General features: G+C 43.1%; 1 protein-coding gene across 1 annotated transcript in view; it reads right to left on the reverse strand.

Moving 5' to 3' along the window:
• TRPC4 (transient receptor potential cation channel subfamily C member 4) overlaps window positions 1–1,727 on the reverse strand; it is a 576,236-nt gene extending 574,509 nt beyond the window's left edge. The window contains exon 1 of the mRNA XM_063951858.1: window positions 1,200–1,727. The gene's annotated coding sequence lies outside the window, so the exon portion shown is untranslated. The remainder of the gene's footprint in view (window positions 1–1,199) is intronic.
• Between the last annotated feature and the right edge of the window lie 24,598 nt (window positions 1,728–26,325).

Here is a 26,325-nt window from a genome sequence, read left to right on the forward strand (position 1 = left end):
ATATATAAATTCAGTTCATGATTCATTTTTCTTATTCACAAAAATAAGACTTGTCTAAACAATGCTGTTAGGATTATTGGGAGGGTCATAACATTCCTTATTATCTGCATAAATCAATATTTTATCATCATTTATGTTAATATCTCCTAAAGGATACAGCACACATTTGTAAGGTGTTACAATGTCTAATGATGGAGAGTGCAAAGGAGAATGTTTGAAATATCTTTTCTCAAAATGTACTGTAACTTTATCTAACATAGCGAAGTAAAATGAACGTGATTACTGTTTCCTCAACATCATAAAAATCTAAATTAGGAGAAATGATTTAAGAACCACTTTAACTAGTGAGAAAGCATCATCCAAAGCAGACTGTTGTCTGTAATTTAATGGAAAAAAATGCTCCAGTGTTCTGGATAAGACTAATGATGTCAAATGCTACCAAAAGTCCTTCTACACATAACTAGAACATACTATTAATGCATTTCTTATGCCATCAATAAGTTCTTTTAACAGAAACCATGTAAGTGCCTATGTACCTCAGCAATCGGATAACAATCTGTACAGACCAACCACCACACATCGCATCAAGTCAGAATGTAACAATGTTAGGTTAACAATACTCAACAAACTACACTGAACATCCTATTAAATACTCCAACTATATGAAATGTGTTAAAAATTGACTTAATGTATACATTTCTGAGGTATAATGCAGAATGGTTAATTCAATAAGAAATATATTTGTATATAGATATATAGTCAGAATGTTTAACTGCTTCATTATTATATATTTTTAAACCCAGCAATTATTCTTGTGCAGCAAACTTTGATGTTCTGTTGTATTAGAATTTTAGATGAGAAATATTTGCTTGGAAACTGGAGATTTGGCTTCTCATCCATCCTGCAGGTGTCAGCCTTTCCCTGCTATCTAACAAAACAGCCCCACATCTCTACTGATACAGTAAAACAAATAGTACGTTAAATGACACAGTATATTATCACGTAAAGAAGAATAACCACAATAATTAGAATAGTAAATCATTTTCATCAAAAGCAATGATATAAGTGTAAATATGCAAGGCAAAAGATTCTCCAATTATTAATTTATTTTATAGAGCTTCATATTAATTTAAATGCAAAAACTCAAGTAAAGCAAAAATAAAATGTACAGTAGATGTAGTAAGTTATTTAGCACTTACTTCATGCAGGTGCAATGTGTTTATATCCAGCTCAGTAGTTGTCCTGTTTGGGTCTTCCCAAGTGAAACTTCATTATAGGAGATCATTTAGGGTGCCAGGTAAGACTCTGGAAGCTGCTACATGCTGTTCTTCATGCCAGGAGACTAAATTATCCTTTCACGCAACATCTAGCAGCTTTTAATATACATTGATGGAGAGACACAAGCAACAGAGCTCTGAGTCAGGGTATCCCATGATGACCGCACAAACGCCATCGTCTCATCTCCAGAATGTCTTGTTGCAGTAAGGAAGCATGCACATGAAATGAAGATTTCCAATTGAACTTGTCTGGACTGCTGCTGCCTACATTGACTTATATGGAGCCTGTATTTCTCTCAGCTGTAAAGTGTACGCCTCTCTTATGTGAAATCCCTTAGGGTATCCCTTCATGCTGTTTTGATCTCCCTTCTTTCCCACTCGATTATCTCCTTCTCCCACTCTGAGTACTTCTCCTTCCTCCCACTCTGAGTTAAAGCTCCTCTCGTGCATCTCCCTATTGCTCAGTGATCACTAGCTACTGATTTGCCAGCCCCATTTGCCTGTGCAGTGTGTTTTCTCTTTATGTCACTCATAGCAAATTCTGCTGAGCTACTGTACTTGCAGACAGAGCCTGAGAAAAGTGTTCAGATTTTAATCAGGTCATTGCCATTCTATTCAATTTAAATCATAAGTGTTATCAGGCTTTTGGGGTGGAGTAAAATAAGGAAGAAATAAAAAAAAGCATAAAAGATAAAAAACACTTTGCAGCAAAACATTATATTTATTGTTTTCATAACAAACTAAATACAAAATTCTTTGAAGTCTTAGAAGTTACTTTTGCATCAAACGTCCGTGACTTGCTATTTTCTCCTTACACAGATAGAGCTTCTGTTTTAAATTCAGTTTTATTCTTGTCTTCTCTGCCTACAGGATTTTGGAACTGACAGCATATCTGTACACAGGGCTGAATTTCAGCAGAAAGCCTGGGAGAAATGCTGCATACATCTTCCCAGAGAAATGATACAAAACCTGGGAATACCACTGTGAAACATTAGTTATACCAACCTCCATTTAAATCAGCTTTTTTTTTTTTACTTTCAGTGTGAAATTGAGGATATTGCATTTCTTCTAGTACTCAGCCTTTAATAATACTCTCCGTTCAATGTAAGGAATGTTTTGAAAGCTTCTACCACACTTTTGCTGTAACATAAATTTAATGCCAGTCCTAATCTTCCTCAGCAATTGAGTCGTTCTTTACAATTGTATGCAGCGGTTTTTGGAATATATACAGACCACTTACAGCCCTAGAAGTTTGGTAAGACTGTTAACCACCTCAAATGCGCAGTTTTTCAGCAAACTCACTACAGTGTATTCTAAACAAACCGACTAAATATTGCAAGTGGTATATTTTCAGAGTTTTTCTTTTTTTTAAATACACAGGGGTAAATTTACTAAGCTCCCGATTTTGACCGAGATGCCGTTTTTTCATCAAAGTGTCATCTCGGTAATTTACTAAACACTAATCACGGCAGAGATGAGGGCATTCGTAATTTTTTGCAAGTCCAAGTAAAAAATTACGAATGAATACACCATCGGTCAAAACGCGGCTGTTTAAGTATGAATCTCGGTCATTTACTAAGAAGTGCAAAGCAAAAAACAAACAAACACTGCCGTGAAAAATTACAACTCGTAAAAAAGTGCTAAAAAAAACCAGACCTTTTTTTTTTATTCGTGATTGGATAGGCATGCACGGATCCATGAGATCCGTGCATGTATATCAGTGGGAAGGGGTGGGAAAGTGCTTATTTTTTCATAAAAAATTGCGTGGGGTCCCCCCTCCTAAGCATAACCAGCCTCGGGCTCTTTGAGCCGATCCTGGTTGCAGAAATATGGGAAAAAAAATGACAGGGGTTCCCCCATATTTAAGCAACCAGCATCGGGCTCTGCGCCTGGTCCTGGTCCCAAAAATACGGGGGACAAAAAGAGTAGGGGTCCCCCGTATTTTTAAAACCAGCACCGGGCTCCACTAGCTGGACAGATAATGCCACAGCCGGGGGTCACTTTTATATAGTGCCCTGCGGCCGTGGCATCAAAAATCCAACTAGTCACTCCTGGCCGGGGTACCCTGGGGGAGTGGGGACCCCTTCAATCAAGGGGTCCCCCCCCCCAGCCACCCAAGGGCCAGGGGTGAAGCCCGAGGCTGTCCCCCCCCATCCAATGGGCTGCGGATGGGGAGGCTGATAGCCTTTGTTGTAAAAGAAAAGATATTGTTTTTAGTAGCAGTACTACAAGGCCCAGCAAGCCTCCCCCGCATGCTGGTACTTGGAGAACCACAAGTACCAGCATGCGACGGAAAAACGGGCCCGCTGGTACCTGTAGTACTACTACTAAAAAAATACCCAAATAAAGACAAGACACACACACCGTGAAAGTATAATTTTATTACATACATACACACATACATACATACTTACCTTAAGTTCCCACGCAGGTCGGTCCTCTTCTCCAGTAGAATCCAAGGGGTACCTGTTGAAGAAATTATACTCACGAGATCCAGGGGTCCAGGCTCCTCGGGAAATCCAGGGGTAATCCACATACTTGAAAAAAATAACAAAACGGTGTCCCGACCACGAACTGAAAGGGGACCCATGTTTGCACATGGGTCACCTTTCCACGAATGCCAGAAACCCACTTTGACTTCTGTCTAAGTGGGTTTCTTCAGCCAATCAGGGAGCGCCACGTTGTAGCACTCTCCTGATCAGCTGTGTGCTCCTGTCCTCACTGACAGGCAGCACACGGCAGTGTTACAATGTAGCGCCTATGCGCTACATTGTAACCAATGCTGGGAACTTTCTGCTCAGCGGTGACGTCACTTTAGGTCAACCGCAGGGCAGAAAGTTCCCATCATTGGTTACAATGTAGCGCATAGGCGCTACATTGTAACACTGCCGTGTGCTGCCTGTCAGTGAGGACAGGAGCACACAGCTGATCAGGAGAGTGCTACAACGTGGCGCTCCCTGATTGGCTGAAGAAACCCACTTAGACAGAAGTCAAAGTGGGTTTCTGGCATTTGTGGAAAGGTGACCCATGTGCAAACATGGGTCCCCTTTCAGTTCGTGGTCGGGACACCGTTTTGTTATTTTTTTCAAGTACGTGGATTACCCCTGGATTTCCCGAGGAGCCTGGACCCCTGGATCTCGTGAGTATAATTTCTTCAACAGGTACCCCTTGGATTCTACTGGAGAAGAGGACCGACCTGCGTGGGAACTTAAGGTAAGTATGTATGTATGTGTGTATGTATGTAATAAAATTATACTTTCACGGTGTGTGTGTCTTGTCTTTTTTTGGGTATTTTTTTTGTAGTAGTACTACAGGTACCAGCGGGCCCGTTTTTCCGAAGCATGCTGGTACTTGTGGTTCTCCAAGTACCAGCATGCGGGGGAGGCTTGCTGGGCCTTGTAGTACTGCTACTAAAAACAATATCTTTTCTTTTACAACAAAGGCTATCAGCCTCCCCATCCGCAGCCCATTGGATGGGGGGGGACAGCCTCGGGCTTCACCCCTGGCCCTTGGGTGGCTGGGGGGGGGGGACCCCTTGATTGAAGGGGTCCCCACTCCCCCAGGGTACCCCGGCCAGGGGTGACTAGATGGATTTTTGATGCCACGGCCGCAGGGCACTATATAAAAGTGACCCCCGGCTGTGGCATTATCTGTCCAGCTAGTGGAGCCCGGTGCTGGTTTTAAAAATACGGGGGACCCCTACTCTTTTTGTCCCCCGTATTTTTGGAACCAGGACCAGGCGCAGAGCCCGATGCTGGTTGCTTAAATATGGGGGAACCCCTGTCATTTTTTTTCCCATATTTCGGCAACCAGGATCGGCTCAAAGAGCCCGAGGCTGGTTATGCTTAGGAGGGGGGACCCCACGCAATTTTTTTTTTAAATTTTACAGTGTTTAATTAAAAAAAAAAAAAAATAGAACCCCAGCACGGATCACACAGATCCGGCCGAGATTAATTGTAAAAAAGTCGGCAGTGTTTTGCTAATCACTGCCGTAAAAAACACAAAAAAAACACGAATGACATCGACATCGGAAGAAAAGAAAAACCCGAATACGACAGCTTAGTAAATCCATCGTAACAAATTCAAAAAGTTGCAGTTTTACACTTTCGATGTCATTCGTGATTGAACTTTGACCTGAAACGGGAAAATACGAATCTTAGTAAATTTACCCCACAATTATAACATTGAATTATATTAGTGAGTAAGCTGTATTTCACTAAACTTGGCTCCACACTATACAGTTATTGGGCAAAACAGTCGAAAATTCGTAAGATTGGGGTCATAATTGTACATTGTATACAGTATGCAGGAGCATTACAGGAGTGTTAGCCAATAAGCAGTTTCGAACACTCCTGCAACAGCCAGGGCTGGATTAAGCCTTGGCGGTGCCTGGGGCACTACATCACAACTTGACACATTCTAGGAGGGACAAAATGCTCTCTACCTGGAGTTCCCTCTTAATATATATGATTGATGTCACCTGTGTTGAACTATTTAATTGATATGAAAGGTGTTTCAACCCAGGTGATTGCAATCATAACTTAAGAAGGAAGAGCATGTAGAGAGCATTTTGTCCCTCCTGGAATGGGTCATGTTTGGAGGTATGGATTGTGTATATTCAATTTAAACCAATTGTGTACTGTATACATAATATATATTTAAACTAATAGTTTACTAATGCCTGGGTACAGCGCCCCCTAATTGAAAGACAACTATTTTCTAAAATGTTCTTGTAGTGAAACAAAGACAAATTAAACAACCTTAAACTACACATAGAAAAATAAAATCTATAATTTATCTTGACACATCCAAGAATATCAGCAGCCTCTGTACTTCTTACACACTGGGATAGGACTCAGGAGGACTCTGTGTGTGTCTCTCATTAGATAACAGGTTACTCGGGGCCCAGACACCCAGGTGGGGAGGAGGAGAAGCTGGGATTCTTGTGTCACTTACAGCTCCCCCCCATCTATCTCTCCTCTGGTCAGGGAGCTCTGTCGATACCTCATGAAACCTGTCTCTGCCTGCACTGCATACTGTCCTGCTTGCATTCTGGTTGCCTGTTTTGCTGCTGCATAAGAGGGAAAGCTAGGGAAGTCAGTGTGCTCCGGCCTTGGGGGGCGGGGAGGCTGAAAATGGGGGGCCTGGGGTACAGTATGCCCTGCATCCCCCCTTAATCTGGCTATGGCAATGGGCAGTTCAGAAGGTCAGGGTTTTATGTCCGATCCCCGATTTCCCTCTCCCATTGCAAAATGCACACTAGGAGCAGGATGCACACTGATTGCATAATCGCTCCTATGGATCAGAGCATTTATTTAATCTGCAGAGTAGATCTGTGTGTACCCAGCTTAAGGTCCTCATCTCTTACTGTTCTCCTATCACTGTACCGACCATTAGTCACTGTCATGCTTACTGCATTACTTTTGTCTATCAACCACTATCACTCCTACTGTTATTTATTCGCCCTAGTTATTGCTTTCACCATGTACATCTACCCCACTGTATTTATGCCTGTATGCTATACCGCCACTGGGAGAATGTAGTACACATTTATGTATTCATCCAGGGTATATCATACTTATTATATACACATGTCAGTTTGCCCTTGGACTTGTATGGCTTATCTCCCATAATGTAACCTTTGCAGTGCATCCAACATGGCTGCTTCACCTGGTACACTCATGGATGGGATTGAAAATACATGGACTTGGAAATTTAAAATTCGAAAGGTGGTAACAATCCCCTCTTATCCTGTAGAAGAGATGCCTCCTGCATATAGCTGCGATTCCACCACTACGACCAACGTTGCAAACTGGGATCCAACATTGCAACCAGCTTACTCAGTTGACCAACAGGAGTGGATGCTACGAGGCCAGAAAGTCTGGATGTAACACCATAGACCATAATATGTTTGTTTCATCCTCAGTGGTGCCGAGAGAGGGAGGGAGAGGGTACAAATTACCCGGGCCAAGATCTGATGGAGGGGCTCGGTGAGGGCCCAGTGGGGGCCCTGGGCTTCCTCCCCCTTAACTGGCAGCAGAAGCTAAAGCTCTTCTCCTAAGCCCAGCACACACTGCTGACTACTGGGCAGGAGTGTGGCCATGGTGACTCTTATAATACAATTTTTTGGGGTATTTTTTCAAAGGTTGCATGACCACGCCTCCTGTGATAGGCCACAGCCCCTGAAAATTACCTGGGCCCAGCCAGACTCTACTGCCCTGTATGTGTGTGTAATATCTATCTATATATAGTATATACATATGTGTGTGTAATATCCATCAATATACAGTATATACATATCTGTGTGTGTAATATCTATATACAGTATATACGTGTGTGTGTGTGTGTTTATTATGTATCTATATACAGTATATACATGTGTGTGTAATATCCATCAATATACAGTATATATGTGTGTGTGTGTGTGTGTGTGTGTGTGTGTGTGTGTGTGTGTGTGTGTGTAATATCTATCTATATACAGTATATACATATGTGTGTGTAATATCTATATACAGTATATGCATGTGTGAGTGTGTGTGTGTGTGTGTGTGTGTGTGTGTTTATTATCTATCTATATACAGTATATACATATGTGTGTGTTTATTATCTATCTATATACAGTATATACATATGTGTGTGTTTAATATATATCTATATACAGTATATACATACAGTATGTGTGTGTGTAATATCTATCTGAACATAGATGTCAGTCACATTACATCTAAATTCCATAATATTAATTATTAATGTTTTTAAATAACAGGGTAGCGCTGTAACTAATATTGCTGGCTCACAGCACTGAGGCATCTGTTTGATTACAATTAGGTCCCTATCTGTTTGAAATGAATACATTCTCCCCAATGTTGCATTGATGTCCTCAGAATTAACTGATTTGCTCCAAGAATCCCAAAACAAACTGGTAGATGAAAGATTAGCAGAATTGCGAATAGACACTTCTTAGCAGTTTCTGAGTAGCTCCAGACTTACTCGGCATCTGCGATCAGTTCAGTCAGTTTCGTTCCTGGTTTGACGTCACAAACACACCCAGCATTCGCCCAGACACTCTTCCGTTTCTCCAGCCACTCCCGCGTTTTTCCCAGAAACGGTAGCGTTTTTTCACACACTCCCATAAAACGGCCTGTTTCCGCCAAGAAACACCCACTTCCTGTCAATCACATTACGATCACCAGAACGAAGAAAAAACCTCGTAATGCCGTGAGTAAAATTCATAACTGCATAGCAAATTTACTTGGCGCAGTCGCACTGCGGACATTGCGCATGCGCATTAGCGACTAATCGCTCCGTTGCGGAAAAAAATAACGAGCGAACAACTCGGAATGACCCCCATTGTCTGCAAACACTGCCTAATATGTGTGCACTTTAACCATAACTGTTAATATACACTGCTCAAAAAAATAAAGGGAACACTTAAACAACGCATCCTAGATCTGAATGAATGAAATATTCTTATTAAATACTTTGTTCTTTACATAGTTGAATATGCTGACAACAAAATCACACAAAAATTATCAATGGAAATCAAATTTATTAACCCATGGAGGTCTGGATTTGGAGTCACACTCAAAATTAAAGTGGAAAAACACACTACAGGCTGATCCAACTTTGATGTAATGTCCTTAAAACAAGTCAAAATGAGGTTCAGTAGTGTGTGTGGCCTCCACGTGCCTGTATGACCTCCCTACAATGCCTGGGCATGCTCCTGATGAGGTGATGGATGGTCTCCTGAGGGATCTCCTCCCAGACCTGGACTAAAGCATCCGCCAACTCCTGGACAGTCTGCGGTGCAACGTGGCGTTGGTGGATGGAGCGAGACATGATGTCCCAGATGTGCTTAATTGGATTCAGGTCTGGGGAACGGGCGGGCCAGTCCATAGCATCAATGCCTTCATCTTGCAGGAACTGCTGACACACTACAGCCACATGAGGTCTAGCATTGTCTTGCATTAGGAGGAACCCAGGGCCAACCACACCAGCATACGGTCTCACAAGGGGTCTGAGGATCTCATCTCAGTACCTAATGGCAGTCAGGCTACCTCTGGCTAGCACATGGAGGGCTGTGCAGCATCCCAAAGAAATGCCACCCCACACCATTACTGACCCACTGCCAAACCGGTCATGCTGGAGGATGTTGCAGGCAGCAGAACGTTCTCCTTGTCGTCTCCAGACTCTGTCACGTCTGTCACATGTGCTCAGTGAGAACCTGCTTTCATCTGTGAAGAGCACAGGGCGTCAGTGGCTAATTTGCCAATCTTGGTGTTCTCTGGCAAATCCCAAACGTCCTGCACGGTGTTGGGCTGTAAGCACAACCCCCACCTGTGGACGTCGGGCCCTCATACCACCCTCATGGAGTCTGTTTCTGATCGTTTGAGTAGACACATGCACATTTGTGGCTTGCTGGAGGTCATTTTGCAGGGCTCTGGCAGTGCTCCTCCTGTTCCTCCTTGTACAAAGGCGGAGGTAGCGGTCCTGCTGCTGGGTTGTTGCCCTCCTACGGCCTCCTCCACATCTCTTGATGTACTGGCCTGTCTACTGGTAGCGCCTCCATGCTCTGGACACTATGCTGACAGACACAACAAACCTTCTTGCCACAGCTCGCATTGATGTGCCATCCTGGATTAGCTGCACTACCTGATCCACTTGTGTGGGTTGTAGACTCCGTCTCATGCTACCACTAGAGTGAAAGCACCGCCAGCTTTCAAAAGTGACCAAAACATTAGCCAGAAAGCATAGGAGCTGAGAAGTGGTCTGTGGTCACCACCTGCAGAACAACTCCTTTATTGGGGGTGTCTTGCTATTTGCCTATAATTTCCACCTGTTGTCTATTCCATTTGCACAACAGCATGTGAAATTGATTGTCAATCAGTGTTGCTTCCTAAGTGGACAGTCTGATTTAACAGAAGTGTGATTGACTTGGAGTTACATTGTGTTAAGTGTTCCCTTTATTTTTTTGAGCAGTGTATAATCCAGTATAATGTCTGTCCCTAATATATTTACCGATAGACTGATGGAGGCTTGTGTCCTCTCTTCATCTTTCCCTTGTGTAAACCCCACTCACAACTCCCATTGCCACCAATGAGGGAGAACATACTGCCACCATCACCGTGGTGGTCAGCATACCAATGCCAGGATCCCGGCCGCCAGAATGCCGGCAGGGGGGAGAGGGGGGAGAGTGCAATGAAGCCCCTTTCGGGCTCGCTGTGCTCACTATTCTGTGGATTCGTGGCTCGCCACAGGTTCTATTCCTGACTGCCGGCAATGTAACCACATCCCCCATCACCACCCAGGGCTAGTTTGCCAAGGACACCTTCCCTATCTTCTAAACAGTTACTGTTAATTTTGCTGCAAATCACATATGTGATTTGCAGTATATGTGGCTCCTGCACGTCTGCAATTATGTGTTATATGCATGGCACACATAAACAGTCAAAGAAATAAAAAGCAACATGGTGGAGGTGAGAGAGGAACAGATGTGAAAAAAGGACAAAAATAAAAATACACATAAAGAGTAGAAAAAGAGTGTATATACAGAGACTATAAAAAGCAGGCAAACTCAGAGGGGGGACAAAGAGAGACAAACAGGTCAAAGAAGGGTAAAAAGAGAAATGAGTAGAGAAAGGGGAGAAAGTGATGGGCAGGAGAGTATTTTTATTCTTTTTAAATAGGTATAGTGCACAGATTGTTTTTAATGTTTGTCCTTGCAGATGACAATCTGAGTTGATGGAGGATATTAACATATTGTTTAATGTAATGTTGGTCTCTGCATTAAATATGGTTGATAATATTGTAATGTAGGACCTACATGGGTGGGGGCTAGGCAAAGATATTTAGTGAGGGTGAGTGATATTAATTTATTGTTGGAGCTTGTTAGGGGAAGGAGCCTTACAGTGTTAACTTGGAGCTCAGTGCTCCAGAATCTGAGTAGTACTTAACCCTTTTTGCAAATGATGGAGCTTCAGATACCAGCAGCAGGCAGTTTCTGCCAAAGAAAGAAAACAAAGGCTACTCCTACAGCAGGAATTGAATTATACCCTAGGTAAGCTTAGCTGGAACTTGAAATGGACTTTGCTGCATCAGAGCTAAAGATTGTTTTCTATGTTACATTCTGTTTTAAATTATGGTTTAGGTGTAAAGTTGCTAAAATAAAAAATGTGTTGCATCTGTCCTTTATGGTACTTGTGTATAATTGTAAGTTTCTTGCAGACCCAGATAGTAGCGACTGTACTTGTGTGGTTGTGTACAGTGTTCTCAATCCAATTCACTGGACAGGTTTGAGCAATTTGCTCATTTGGTTTAAGGGGTCCATGTACTTAGACTCTTCTCTTTCATGGAGTTAATGGCGCTCCTGCTTCGCCAGTTATCAGCGCAAAGCAGGAGGTGGCTTCATATTTTCTATAAAAGGTCTTTCCGAAGATTGTTAGCGAAAGTCACTCCCTCGGAGGTACCTGTACAGACACATTCTAGTATGCAGTTTGTGGACTTTCATCTATGCTTTTCTCAACTCCTGGGCAGCACTGCAGTTTTTTTTTTAGGTTTATTGACAAGTGGCCAAACGATCAAGACTTCTGTTTCTACTTCTCCATTTTGTAGAGGCAAATACCGGTACTTAGACGTGACTAAAGCAGGGTACACACTAGACTATGGGGGTCATTCTGACCCGTTTGCACACAGCGGTTCTTCGCTGCAGTGTGAACGGGTAGGAAATTCGCATGCACGGCGGACGCATTGCATACGAGCGTTGTTGCCTGGTGACGATCGTCGCCGGGCAACGACGCCGCCAGCGACAAATGTGATTGCAGCGGCGCTCACAAGAAGATGGACAAACGGGAGGCGTTCCAGGGCAGATACTCACCGTTATCCAGGCGTGCTGAGTCCAAAGCATGGCGTGTCGAGGCGTTTGGTGGGCGGATGTCTGAAGTCAGGACCGGGACCTTCATCGCTGGAGCCGTCGCACAGGGTAAGTAACTCTTACCCTGGTATTGTTTTGCAGGAAACTTTTTTAGCATAGCAGGGCTGCACAAGCGATCGCAGCCCTGCTATGCTAAAATACACTCCCCCATAGGCGGAGATTAGTTGATCGCACCAGCAGCAAAAAGTTGCTTGGTGCGATGAACTTGGAATGAGGGCCTATATGTTGTTTGATCCGGCGTACATTGCCTAGTGTGTACCCGCTATGTTGCTGACGATGCACGCCCTTGCACGTCCTCAGCGACATCCTCCATTGGCCCAGCAAGCAGGGCCAACGGAAGACATTGCTAGTGAAGGCCATGCTGCCAAATGCCAGCATCGGAGAAGATCGCTGATGGTAAGTGACTTCTCCTCTTAGTAACACCTGGGTCACTTAGATCTGTACTAAGCGACCCAGATGCAGCACGATATTCTAGCCTGCACTTAGCGCTAGCAGATTGAAGCCAGAGACAGATCTTTTCTCTGCCTTTTTCATTTAGTACCCTTATCTCCACTTAGTACATTGACCCTTAAGACCTTTTTGCATGTTGCACATCCCTTGTGAAATGTGAGCTTGTATATGTACGGGCAACAAGTGTATTGCATTAGTCACAATGGGTTAACCAATTGTTGATGGAATTATCCATAAGGGAACCCAGTGCTAATGATGTATGAGAAGAACTGTGTTAAATGCTCTATAGCTGTGACTCTAAATGCTCTATAGCAAATGACAAACATTGTAAATAATTTTTGATGTTCATGCGAAATGGAGATTGCTGATTTGTGGAAATCAGGTTTGCCTTCTGTTCAATAGAGATGAGAAATACTGAATGTATAATAATTTATTTTTCCATGTTTTTAATTAATATGTCTGTGTCTTGTCTTTGAACTAACACTGTGATAGGTGTTTTGTTAGATCTTCTGGCAGTCTGTGTATGTGTGTATATGTCTGCATGGTTGTGTGATTGCAGGGGTGGTTTGTCTCCTCTGAGAGCAATTACAGTGCATAATTGTGTTTTGTTAAATCTGTACTTTTAGGAAATTAGATTATGGCAAGGATATAACTATGTGTGTGCGGAGGGGGCATCGCACATAGCGCTGCAGGGTAGGGGGCGCTGTTGGCTGCACTTGTCGATTATCTGTTTTAATTACTTTCAATTGCAGCTTTCCCCCTTTCCTAACCGCCCGTCTCCTACCCTGACCCCTTCTGTTGCTAATACCTACAGTATACAGCATTCATGAACACAACTTGATCTCTTTGTTATTCAGTCACACTGTCCTTTATTACATTTCAAGATGTTGTATGTACTAAGCCACGGCAAGAAATAAAGTACCAACCAATCAGCTCATAACTGTCATTGTTCAAACACAGCCTGTAGCATGGCAGTTAAGAGCTGACTGGCTGGTACTTAACTCTCTCCACTTTATCTCTGTCCAAGGCTTATTACGTTGGTCCCTATATTAGTTGTGTTTGTCAATGCCAGCAATCCAAGTCTATGCAGTCCAAATTCTGTTGCGTTTATTGCCCATGCCCACACCACACTCACCTGTGTATGGCAGAACGGGCTGTGTCTATAACACAACAATCTCACAGATGGAGAGCGCAATGGGAACAATGAGCTTAATAATGTACATGAATTCTCTAAATATTTTATTAATAGTTCTATGTTCATAGACATTAGACAACCTATATTTTAATAATAGTTCTATGTTCATAGACGTCCTATGTGTACATGTGAGTGTATCACGTTGTGCACAATTGTTGCCTACCTAATTTTTGCCTAGAATTTGCTGCATTTCTCTGTGATTAAACTTTGTTCTGATTTTTACCCTCCATTCCCAATTAGCAGCACGGCTTTATGTATTCTTACTCACAAAGTCTCTGAGCTTGTTACACGCACTAATAAAACTGTAATGTGTATTACTGAGCTGGGGAAACCATCCCAGCTCTAGGCATCCTTAATTATAACCTGTTCATTTTATTGTTTTGTTATGAGTATCTTACATTTGTCACAGGGGTCCTCGTGCAGCCCCTGATACGACCATCACAGGCCTGTAGCAGACTGCTCATAGAAGTCCTCTGCTTCGCTGGACTTAGCAGCACATTTAAAGGTAAATTTTTGAACTGCAAAAAAAAGTTTTGCATGCCATAAATATCTATATGTACAAAGAGTTTGGAAATTCCACTAATAATCCACATGCTGGAGGAGTAAATGGGGCAGAGTCCATCTTTTGCCGGTCACATGTCTGTGATGCGTTTCGTATGCACACTTGAAAAAGGATACTGGAGTATACGAAATGGTCGTGAATGCCATGCACTGACGGGGTCTCCTTACCAGGACTCAGAGCCGGCCATAGGCATAGGCAAACTAGGCAATTGCCTAGGGCATTTGATATGCCTAGGGGCATCAGCAGCTTATTCTGATTAAAATTATATGCGGCATGCCTATATTCTGTATGTAGCATTTCATATGCAGATACAGCCACAGTCTCACACAGTATATAGGCATGCTGCATATCAGTTTAATCAGCAGAAGCTGCTTGTGCATCCTAGCCACATAGCAATGCAAATAAAATGCATTTTCATTAACAAAAATGTGCCCGACGTTAGCATTGATGCAAGATTTTTGAGGACACATCTGTATCCAAGCAGTGGCAGAGGTCACAGTGTTAGTGGAAGTGTGAGTGCTGTGTGCATGTGAGTGGGTTGGTTGTGCAGTAGTGTTCGGAATATGTGTAAGGAGCATTATGTGTGTCATGTAAAAATGCATTAATAATGTGCAACATATGTGTAAAGGGCCACTGTGTGTGTCATTATGTGTATAAGGGCATTAATAATGTGCAGCATATGTATAACAGGGTACTACTGTATGTGTGTAATTATGTGTATAGGGGCACTAAGCAAATGTGTAGGGGGCACTGTGTGTGTCATTATGTGCGGCATATGTGTAAGGGACATTATGTGTAAAAGGGCATTAATAAAGGTTGTCATAATGTGTAAGGCGCATTATGTTTATAAGGACATTAATGTGTCTCATATGTGTAAGGGGCATTACTGTGTGGAATTGTGTATAAATGCATTACTAATGTGTGGCATTATGTGTATAAGGTGCTCTACTATGTGGCGTTGCATATAGAAAGGGCACTACTGTGTCGTCTAATGTGAATAAAGAGCAATAAGGTGTGGTGTAATGTGAATAAGGAGCAATTCAGTGTGATGTAATGTGAATAAGGGGCTATACTGTGAGGAGTAACGTTTATAAGGTAAAGTGATACTACTGTGGGATGTAATATGAATTATGGACACTATCGCAAGATAAAATGTGAATAAAGTTGCAGTACTGTGTGGCGTAATTGGAATTGGGGTTACTATTGTGTGGCCATGCCCCTTCCCAGCAAGAAGATGCCCCTTTTTGGGCTGTGCGTCAAATGTGCGAACTGTTCCTATTTAAAATATAGGGGGTACAATGACTGCTATGGGTGAGGGGTGATGGTGCTGGGAAAGAGGTGCAAGGTCAGAGGCAGAACCAGCGGTGGTGCTAGGGGGCACCAGCCAAAATCTTGCCTAGGGCATCATATTGGTTAGGGCCGGCTCTGCCAGGACTTCACCATTGAGGCGAAGCTGGGTGGTGTGTTAATTAACCTGCCTAAAAACTGGACCTTGGCTATTTCATCACCGGTAACCCACACCACCAGCCCTATATGGTATGAGTACATAGGAAGCATTGTCCCACCTTGCAAATTATTTTTAACTCTTTTTTATTGTCCTATTAAAATTGTTTGTATTTCTGTTGTGCTCAATATATATCTGTATGCACTGGAGATACTTTACAACAAAACTACGTGTTTATGTTGTACTACTAAAGTATTATATTGAAGCACTTTATATATGTTTGTCTGAATAAATGTACCTCTATTTTAACCATATCTCTGAAAGAGACATGTTATATGTTCAGACCCATCACACTTCAGTGTGAATGGTAACCTACAGAAAAAAAGCTCTATTTGGTATTTCTTCACTTTTACTTTGGGAACGTATTTATTAAGTGTTTAGTGTTCGCTTATTGGAAAGATTACCATAGTTGCATGTTTTTTTCTGTTAACTGCACTTATATGAGGAAATATCAATTTGTCATATGTTTACAGAAATGGTTTTGTTTGTTGAAAAATTTGTTGACATGGTTTGAAACTCTAACTTGTTCTCTATTACCCCTTTCACATCTCCAATGCCGAATCCCACCCGGGAATTGGAAACTGGTCCTTCCCTGGTGGCTTCCGTCATTGGAGCCACTCTGCTGGCTTCCCGATCTGGCAATATGCTGGGTCGGTTGCCACAGCGGTGGGGGGTGGAACCGTTAGCGGGGGCGGGAGCCGCGCTGGGAGATGTGCTCATCTCCGCGTCGCCTCTCCCTATGTAGTAAATGGGTCCCGGGTCGCATCGACCCTGGAATCTGTTAACGCTGCCACTGACCCGGTATTCAACCTGGGAATAACCCTTCTTATTACCCGGGTTGAATTACCGGGTCAGGCGATCCAGGAATTCTCCAAGGCCCCTTTCACATCGCACACTGAACCGCGTTGACCCGGCGATATGCCGGGTCGATACCAGATTTTTTTTGCAATGTGAAAGGGGTATGTGTAGCACATGTAGAAGCCTCACTTCTCACTAGCTGACAAACACCTTCTCAGCTTTGTAGGATCTAGTCCTACTAGTCCCCAGTAACATCATTCTGTACCTCAGAAATGCATTGTATTAAACCATGCCACACTGCTGCCTGTTAATGACAGCTCTTGTTGTGGGTACACATGGGACCAGTAACTGTTTTCTTATAAGAAACCACATTTCATTTATTACAGTTTAAAATGAGTTAATACATAAATAGATTTTTTTTTGTTTAGAGAAATATTTATTCGAATTAAGATAGTAAATGAAATGATAATAAAATAATTTACCACCATTACTAAATATTTTCATATTTCTCCTACAATGGCAATTATGATTTGCTAATTTAGCTTTGTCAAAGCATCATGAGATCTAGCAATAACAGGGAATGAATAAAGTATTATACAACAGAGAATAATTTATTTACAAAATCAAATGTGACAGGTAGTCTTATGCAGCTATAGTGTCACTGATTCAGTAATGATTGGAAACAGTTATAATAACAAATCAGACAATTAGTGGAATCCAAAGCTCCCTAGGACACTGCACTTTTAAGTGATATTAATTGATTGGATCTGTGAAGTATTCTCTAATTGACTAATATTGGAATCCAACATAGATGTTAGGTGGAATATAAACTGCTCTAGTACACTATGCCCAACACTGGGGGTCATTCCGAGTTGTTCGCTCGGTAAAAATCTTCGCATCGCAGCGATTTTCCGCTTAATGCGCATGCGCAATGTCCGCACTGCGACTGCGCCAAGTAAATTTGCTATGCACTTACGAATTTTACTCACGGCTTTTTCATCGTTCTGGCGATCGTAATGTGATTGACAGGAAATGGGTGTTACTGGGCGGAAACAGGCCGTTTTATGGGCGTGTGGGAAAAAACGCTACCGTTTCCGGAAAAAACGCAGGAGTGGCTGGAGAAACGGGGGAGTGTCTGGGCGAACGCTGGGTGTGTTTGTGACGTCAAACCAGGAACGACAAGCACTGAACTGATCGCAGATGCCGAGTAAGTCTGAAGCTACTCAGAAACTGCTACGAGGTGTGTAATCGCAATATTGCGAATACATCGTTCGCAATTTTAAGATGCTAAGATTCACTCCCAGTAGGCGGCGGCTTAGAATGAGCAAATCTGCTAAAATTCACTTGCGAGCGAACAACTCGGAATGACCCCCACTGATATTAATTGATAATACCTGTGAAATATTCTCTATTTAATCCATTATTGTTATTGTTTGCAAAAAGGGGTTGAAGAACAATAGATATTACCCTTTGATTTACTTTCCCAAAACTGTACGGGGCCGATTTATCGCCATCCGCATCCTCAGATCGGGCACACATAGCTGATTACCGGAGCCTTGGCCCCGCACAGCTTTCTCAGCCGGGAGGGGGGAGGGGGGCAGAGAAAGCTGTGCAGAAGTAGGGATAATTATTGATTTGTTGTGGTAAAACACCATTTTTCAAATTTTTTTGTAAAAATAATGTTAATAAATATGCCCCATAAGTGGTGACTTGTAGGAGTGAATTTTACAGGTGGAAGAAATAGATAAATCTGAGTAACACGACAGCAGAAGATCATTAAGGAAGATATTAGTAAACAATATTGGGGGTCATTCCGAGTTGATCGCTCGCTAGCAACTTTTTGCTGTGCTGCGATCAGATAGTCGCCACCTATGGGGGAGTGTATTTTCGCTTTGGAAGTGTGCGAACGCTTTTGCAGCCGACGGCACAAAAAAGTTTGTTGCAGTTTATTATTAGCTCTGGACTTACTTAGTCGCTACAATCACTTCAGACTTTTTGGTCCCAGAATTGACATCAGACACCCGCCCTGCAAACGCTTGGACACGCCTGTGTTTTTCCAAACACACCCAGAAAATGGTCAGTTGACACCCATAAATGCCTTCTTCCAGTCGACCTAGAACATGTCGACCTAAAGACCCTGTCGACCTAGACACCCTGTCGACCTAGTTACTGTCGACCAATAGTGGTCAACCTAGACATTGTCGACCTAGTTACTGTCGACTTTCAATACCACACCCAGTTACTACTGCTGGTTCAGGGCATTCCTTGTGGTTTATGTACCAGTTGATTTATGTTCTCTTTCATTAGTTTACCCTCTCTGTTAGTCGGTTATTGCCATCTCTCTAGACTACTTCCTCGTGCTATTATCATTGGTTAACCACTCTCTGTAGCTCTCTATACACAGGTATCTCGTTAGTACGTTTACCCTATTACTATTCTTTGTTATTAATTCATTGTTCTCTTGTCTCGTTCTTGTCTCGTAATCTTGGTCTTGTATTCTTGGTCTTGTCTTTGTTGTCCTTTCTACCGACAGATAACTCTGGTCATCTCTGGGGTAAGCTCGTACTGTTGCCAGTAGCGTAAGTTCTGGTTGGCATCCCAGTACTGGTAGGCATATAAAGTCTTAAGGAAAAAAAGGCTCTGAGTGCACGCTGCCAGTCTTATACCCAGGTGTCTGGGGTTAATGTCCAGAAGACAGACCAGTGTCATGTTTATCCAATTATCACCTGCAATCACCCAGTTCTCTGCATCATCAAGTCTAGGTATATCCCTCAGATCATAACAAATATATAAACAAACAACACTACGTTATTAAAATAAGTTGCATTTGTGAATAGATATTTGCTGAACCACAAGGCAGCAGGTTATCTAACAACAATTTTGTGAAATTAAGGATATCATAGAAAATTTACATAGATAAGTGGTGCAAATAAAATTATTAGAGCAATCTAATATGTAGTATGAATATTTAGTACCACCAGTGGTAAATCACATTATCACAATTGTTTTCTTTTTCATTTACTATCTTAATGTTAATAAACAGCAGGTGGGATTTAAATAGTGCAGAGAGATGTATATTGGGAGGGGTGTTTCCAAACTGAGATCTAACTTGTGTCAAGTCAATCTAACAGTGTCAAATTAAATCTGTCCAGTATTTGTGAGCTACATGCAACAGCAGCCAGTATTTATCCAGCATGTAAAACCAATAATTGTGTTTGTACCTGTTGCATCGCAACATGTTTTGTCCAGGGGGGTCATTCTGACCTGATTGCACGCTGCCGTTCATCGCTAGGCAACGACGTCTGTCATTGCCTAGCGATAGCCTCTGCCTGATTGACAGGCAGAGGGGGTCTCTGGGTGGGAGGGGATGGCACGGCGGCGTTTGGCCACCATTTTGTGGGCATGGTCCAGCCAACGCAGGCGTGGCAGGACCGTGCGGGGGGTGGGCGTCAGCGGTTGTGTGATGTCACACGCAGCCGCTGTGACCCGGGCAGCGACGAGTAGCTCCTGGCCAGCACGCAAAAGCTGCACTAGCTGGGAGCTACTCCTGAAGTGCAAAACTATCGCCGCTGTGCAATGCTTTTGCACTTCTGCAGGGAGGCGGGGGGGCCTGATATGTGGGGCGGACTAACCTTGTGCTTGGCGCCCCCCCGCATGTCAGTGTGCCTGATCGTAGTCTTGCAAAATTAGGCCCCAGGTGCACAGTAATTTATTTATTTTTTGCTTTGTTCTCATCGCAGAAACATCCCCTATATTTTGACAACTATAAACATTGTATTCCTATGAGATACTTTGGCTGGGCACACAGATAAAATGTCAGACACACAGACAGACATTTTATCTATCTGTTGTCATTAGATTTTGTGGCCATACACTGTGAAATATCTCACAGTGGCCCTCATTCCGAGTTGTTCGCTCGCAAGCTGCTTTTAGCAGCATTGCACACGCTAAGCCGCCGCCTACTGGGAGTGAATCTTAGCTTATCAAAATTGCGAACAAAAGGTTCTCAAAATTGCGAGTAGAAATTACTTAGCAGTTTCTGAGTAGCTCGAGACTTACTCTTCCAGTGCGATCAGTTCAGTGCTTGTCGTTTCTGGTTTGACGTCACAAACACACCCAGCGTTCGCCCAGACACTCCCCCGTTTCTCCAGCCACTCCCGCTTTTTTCCCAGAAACTGTAGCGTTTTTTCACACACTCCCATAAAACGTCCAGTTTCTGCCCAGAAACACCCACTTCCTGTCAATCACATTACGATCACCAGAACGAAGAAAAAACCTCGTAATGCCGTCAGTAAAATACCTAACTGCATAGCAAATTTACTTGGCGCAATCGCACTGCGGACATTGCACATGCTCATTAGCGACTAATCGCTCCGTTGCGAAAAAAAAATAACGAGCGATCAACTCGGAATGACCCCCAATGTCTGGCCAAAATATCTGCAGTTGTCCCCTGTTGAGGAGACACTTCCATGGTCTTCCACTAATATGGACCAATTATGGGATCTATCAGACATGCTGGACGATTTCAGCATGTCTGACAGACTGATAATTATTGATTATTGAATTATTTTTTTGTGGCAATACACAGTTCAGTTATCGGTCTGTACAGATCAGAAAAATACCTGTAAGTACCTGTGGAGGTATGAAATTGTTTAAAATGATCTACGGGGGTGGTATATTTATACAGTGGGGAGGGGTGTAGTTTTTTGTTGGGGGGGAGGTTGGTGTGTGTTTTATACTGTCTATTGTGGGGATTGTGTATACATTGCCCGTTTCTAGTCTATGTGGCGCCCAGTACGAACGTTTCCTGTGGCGCTCCCCCAGGTAAAATAGAGTTGGTGCGCCCATCCAAAAATAGGGGCGTGGCTTATTCATAGGGAAGGGGCATGGCCACAGTTATCCCCCTGTACTTGTACCCCATGTAGCTGTGCCCCCAGTAGATGTGCCCCAGTAGCTGTGCCCCCAGTAGCTGTGCCCTCTGTAGCTGTGCCCCCAGTAGATTTGCCCCCAGTAGCTGTGCCCCCTGTAGCAGTGCCCCCAATAGATTTTCCCACAGTAGCTGTGCCCCCAGCAGCTGTGCACCCTGTAGCTGTGCCTCCAGTAGATGTGCCCCTTGTAGCTGTGCCCAGTAGATTTGCCCCCAGTAGCTGTGCTCCTTGTAACTGTGCCCTTTGTAGCAGTGCCCCCAGTAGCTTTGCCACCTGTAGCAGTGCCCCCAGTAGCTTTGCCACCTGTAGCAGTGCCCCCAGTAGTTGTGACCCCTGTAGTTGTGCCCCCTGTAGCTGTGCCCCAGTAGCTGTGCCCCCATTAGATGTGACCCCTGTAGTAGCGCCGCTTGCAAACACCAAAAACAAAACAAAAAAAACCCCAATACTTACCAGCTCCACTCCTGCTTCCGGACCGCTGCTGCGCAGTCCTCCATCTCCGGCCGCCGGCTCCTCTCTATGGGAGAGACATCTTGACGTCTCTCCCATTGCAGCGCTGCACAAACACTAGAGGTCAATTATGACCTCTAGTGTCTGTCACTGGAGGCGGCTGCAGCGGGGCGCCCACACAGCCCACGGCGCCTGCTGCAGCCGGGGAGAGCGGAAACTGGGAGCGGGGATCAGGAGTAGCGGCTCTTGTCACGGCGGCGGTGCCTCGGTCAATAAGTCTGCTTGCCCAAGGAAAGAGCCGCTACTGGGTGTATATACTGTTGTGTATATTAATATTGTGTAGCATGTTCACATCCCTGGTGGTACACAGCTTTTAAGGGGAGCTAAAAACCTTCCTTTTGGGTCCAGATTGATCCCCAGGCTGCCCAGGGCACAGATGAAACTTCATGCTAAGTTTTCCTTAGTTACTCTGCCTCAAGCCACAGAAAAACTGAGCAGCCATCCTCACTGTAGCTTTATCATTTTGGAAACAATATAAACAGCAATGAAGAAAATATTATAGAACTCAAAATAAAGACATGGGGGTAAATGTAATAGGGTGTGAGAAACAGGAAGCGCAAGAATGCCCAACAAAGTACAGTATGCCCGTATTTTTAAAGCGGCAATCCTTTACAAGGCAAAACCAGAACACGGAAGTGTGGGACCCCGTGCGAGAATGCTCGTATTTTTAAAGTGGCATTCCTTTACAAGGTAAAACCAACCTGGTTTTGCCTTGTAAAGGATTTCTGCTTTAAAAATATGGGTATTCTCGTACAGAGTCCTGCACTTCCGGCTTCTCGCACCCTATTACATTTACCCCCTGGAGTCAGAAAGGAGACCGACTGACAGAAAGCATGTTTGTTATTCCCCTGTTACTCTAAAGTCTGAGTGCTGCTTTATTAAAGAAAACCTGAAATTCTGAATGGAGTTATACCTGTACAATGATTATTTTGACAAATTTTTACTTCTGCTTTGCTAACCACTTATGTATATTGTTAGACTATGTTAAGAAACCACTGAAATGCAAACTTGGGAAAATGTCAGAATCTCATGAATCAAATGGAGATGGCAGAGAGGCATTTGGACATCCCAGCATAAGAGAAGGAGAGAGATCACAGAAGAAGGACTACATTTGGGTACTGTTTGCACATACAGATGTAGCCATGCTCAGTTTGGCTGCGAATAGGCACACATGCGATCAGTTTGGTGTGGGACAAATGAGCAGTATCGTGCATGCGCCCCATAGGCTTTCTATGGTGGGAAAGTGTGTGCGAATAGTTACACCCTGGTGTACCAAGTCACACCCATGCACGTGTGTCCATGTAGCCGTGCCACAGGATGGATGAACGCAGCTACATCTGTAGGTGGTAGTGTAGCCCAAAGAAGCACATTATTCACTGATAAAAAGGTATAAAGATAGAAAACAATCAGGCTGAAACAGAGTCTTGAGAGACTGTAGCAGTTAGAAAGGGTTAGGGAGAAACACTGAGGAGTTGAACTAGGAGCTAACAGTACTACTGGAAAAGAGATTGCATGAAAAGTGGCAGAGAATTCCAATAGGATAAGTATGGAGAAGGTACACTGACTTTGCTGTGAATAGTTTGTTAGTTTTTCAGTGGGGTGTAGTGAGTGGGGCTCAACAGGGGATAGTTGACAGTGTGGATATTAAAGACTACAGTAAGTTTACTTGGTTGGAGCTGCCCTTATAGGGCTGCACTAAATTGAGGAGTGGTGCAAATGAGTCTAAGAAAATGAATGATTTGAGAACTATCAGATATTGCTCAGCTATGGTGGTGACAGTGGGACAGAAGGCAATGTAAGGATTATTGTGGGCCATTCCGAGTTGATCGCTAGCTGAATTTGTTCGCAGCGCAGCGATCAGGCTAAATAACGACAATTCTGTGCGAGCGTATGTGGCGCAATGCGCACGCGCAACGTACGGGCACAACGTACGATGCAGTTTTGCACAGGGTCTAGCGATGCATTTCAGTCGCACTGCTTGCCGCAGAGTGATTGACATGAAGTGGGCGTTTCTGGGTGGCAACTGACCGTTTTCAGGGAGCAGGCGCTCTGCGATACAAGTGTTCGCACTTCTGCTAAGCTAAAATACACTCCCCAGTGGGTGGCGGCATAGCGTTTGCACGGCTGCTAAAAACTGCTAGCAAGCAATCAACTCGGAAAGACCCCCCCTTGTTGGATAAACTGGGAATAGAGCGGAGACAGGAGAACAGGAGGTGAGAGATGTTGTCCACTGCGAGAGAGCAGAGAATGAAATATTTGTGATGAGGTTGGGGCAGCAATGTGAGGAAGTTTGTCATACCTCATTCTAGGAGACAGTGAAAGCTCCTAGAATGACAGCGAGTAATTCTGGAAGTTAAAGAGCCAGGCCTAAGGCACGGTTTGTTATTTCCAGGCTAATTGCTATGTGCAAACAAAGGGGTAAATAAATGTGCTGCCAAGATATAATGCAGCCAATAAAACAGTAGGAACCTTCACTAACAATTCCACAAGTAACAAACGGATTTTTTTTGTCAAATCGGCGCAAAACATCAAATAAGTCTTACATGAAAAGTATCCTAATAGGCTTAATAGGATATATTCTAATGAAGAAGTTTCTGTGTTCCAAAAGTCCCGTAATTCATATGCCCTTTGGTTCTGTGAGTCAATTTCCTTATCTCAAACAAAGAAAAGAGATCATGGTGCAGATCCACTTTAAAGGGGACAAAGGATTTATTTTACACAAGAAACTCACAATTAATACATATAAAACTAGCATATATCCACTGCAAGTGGAAATGCGGGGTGTTGTCGTTACTGGTAGTCAGAGTTACCCTCCCAGGATGGTGTTAGGGCTGCACTGAAGGTTCCGGATACCATAGAAGTGCAAAGGGCAGTTTTAATGTCCCAGCTCAGATCACCCTCAATTCCAAATCACCAACTGCTCAGCGCGTTTCGGACAGCTGCGGTCCTTCGTCAGGAGCATAGTGGTGAATGGGAAACATACTGATATTTATACTAAAACATAATTAGAAAACAATGTCCACATGTGGCGTTTTTTCCGCCCACAAACGCCGGCCAGGATGTCCGTCACCGGAAGTTCCGCTAACCGGAACCGGCAGTCAATATGCGTTCCACCGCCAATATCCGGAAGTTCACTATGTGTTCCACCTACGGTGTCCGGAAGTTCCTTGTGCATTTTATCGGCTGGTGTCCGCAAAAAGAGGTCCCAAATACAGGATTCCATAGTTTAAAATGGAGTCCAGATAAGTCCAAGTCCATAAATATCACATGTAATTAAAAACAAGAAAGTATATATATTAAAAAATACATATATTCTAATATATTAAATATATATTGCATAGAGACGTATTGATGACTATAAAAGGGATATATAAAATACGAAGATGAAATTAAACACTCAAATAGCAGATAAAACATAAAACTATAAAATTATAAAAACCATTTCAATTCAAAATCCCCATTTAAACCTTCGGGGGTTAGGGTTTTAAGTTTAAAAATCCACTTCATTTCAGATTTGGCTAATTTGCTCTCAATATCTTTATTTTTCCAAGATGAGGTTACCCCTTCTATACCCCAAAAGGCTTTAATGGCAGCTGGATTACAATTGTGAACCTTCTTAAAATGTGAGGATACGGTATGGCTCTCTAGCCCTTTTCTAATGTTATAGGTATGTTCTGCCAATCTTATTTTTAAATTTCTGCTGGTCTTCCCTATATAAACTAGGCCACATATACATTCAAGACCGTATATCACATTTTTCGAATTGCAAGTAAGAAATTCTTTAATCGGGTAGATGTTGTCTTTAACACAGAACTCTCTTATTTTGCTGGGTCCTTTCACCAATTTGCATATAGTGCATTAGCCACATCTGTGGAACCCAACGGTTCTGATGCTCGTCCTTTTTACCTCTTCAATTGCACTATTAACAAGTTTATCCTTAAGCGATCGAGCACGTCTATATATAGAACTGGGTTTTGCTGGAAGTTTGGAACCGATAATTGGGTCCTGTTTCAAAAGTTTCCAGTTCTTTCTAAATATTGATTCAATTTCTTTGTACTGGGAATTATATCCACTGATAAACGCCCAATTAACACTGTCGTTATCTTTATTTCTTGATTTCCCATTTAGAAGACTCTGTCTATCTATATTTAAGGCTTTCACTTTAGCTTTTTCT

Source organism: Pseudophryne corroboree, chromosome 2 (assembly GCF_028390025.1).
Source record: "Pseudophryne corroboree isolate aPseCor3 chromosome 2, aPseCor3.hap2, whole genome shotgun sequence".
NCBI lineage: Eukaryota > Metazoa > Chordata > Amphibia > Anura > Myobatrachidae > Pseudophryne > Pseudophryne corroboree.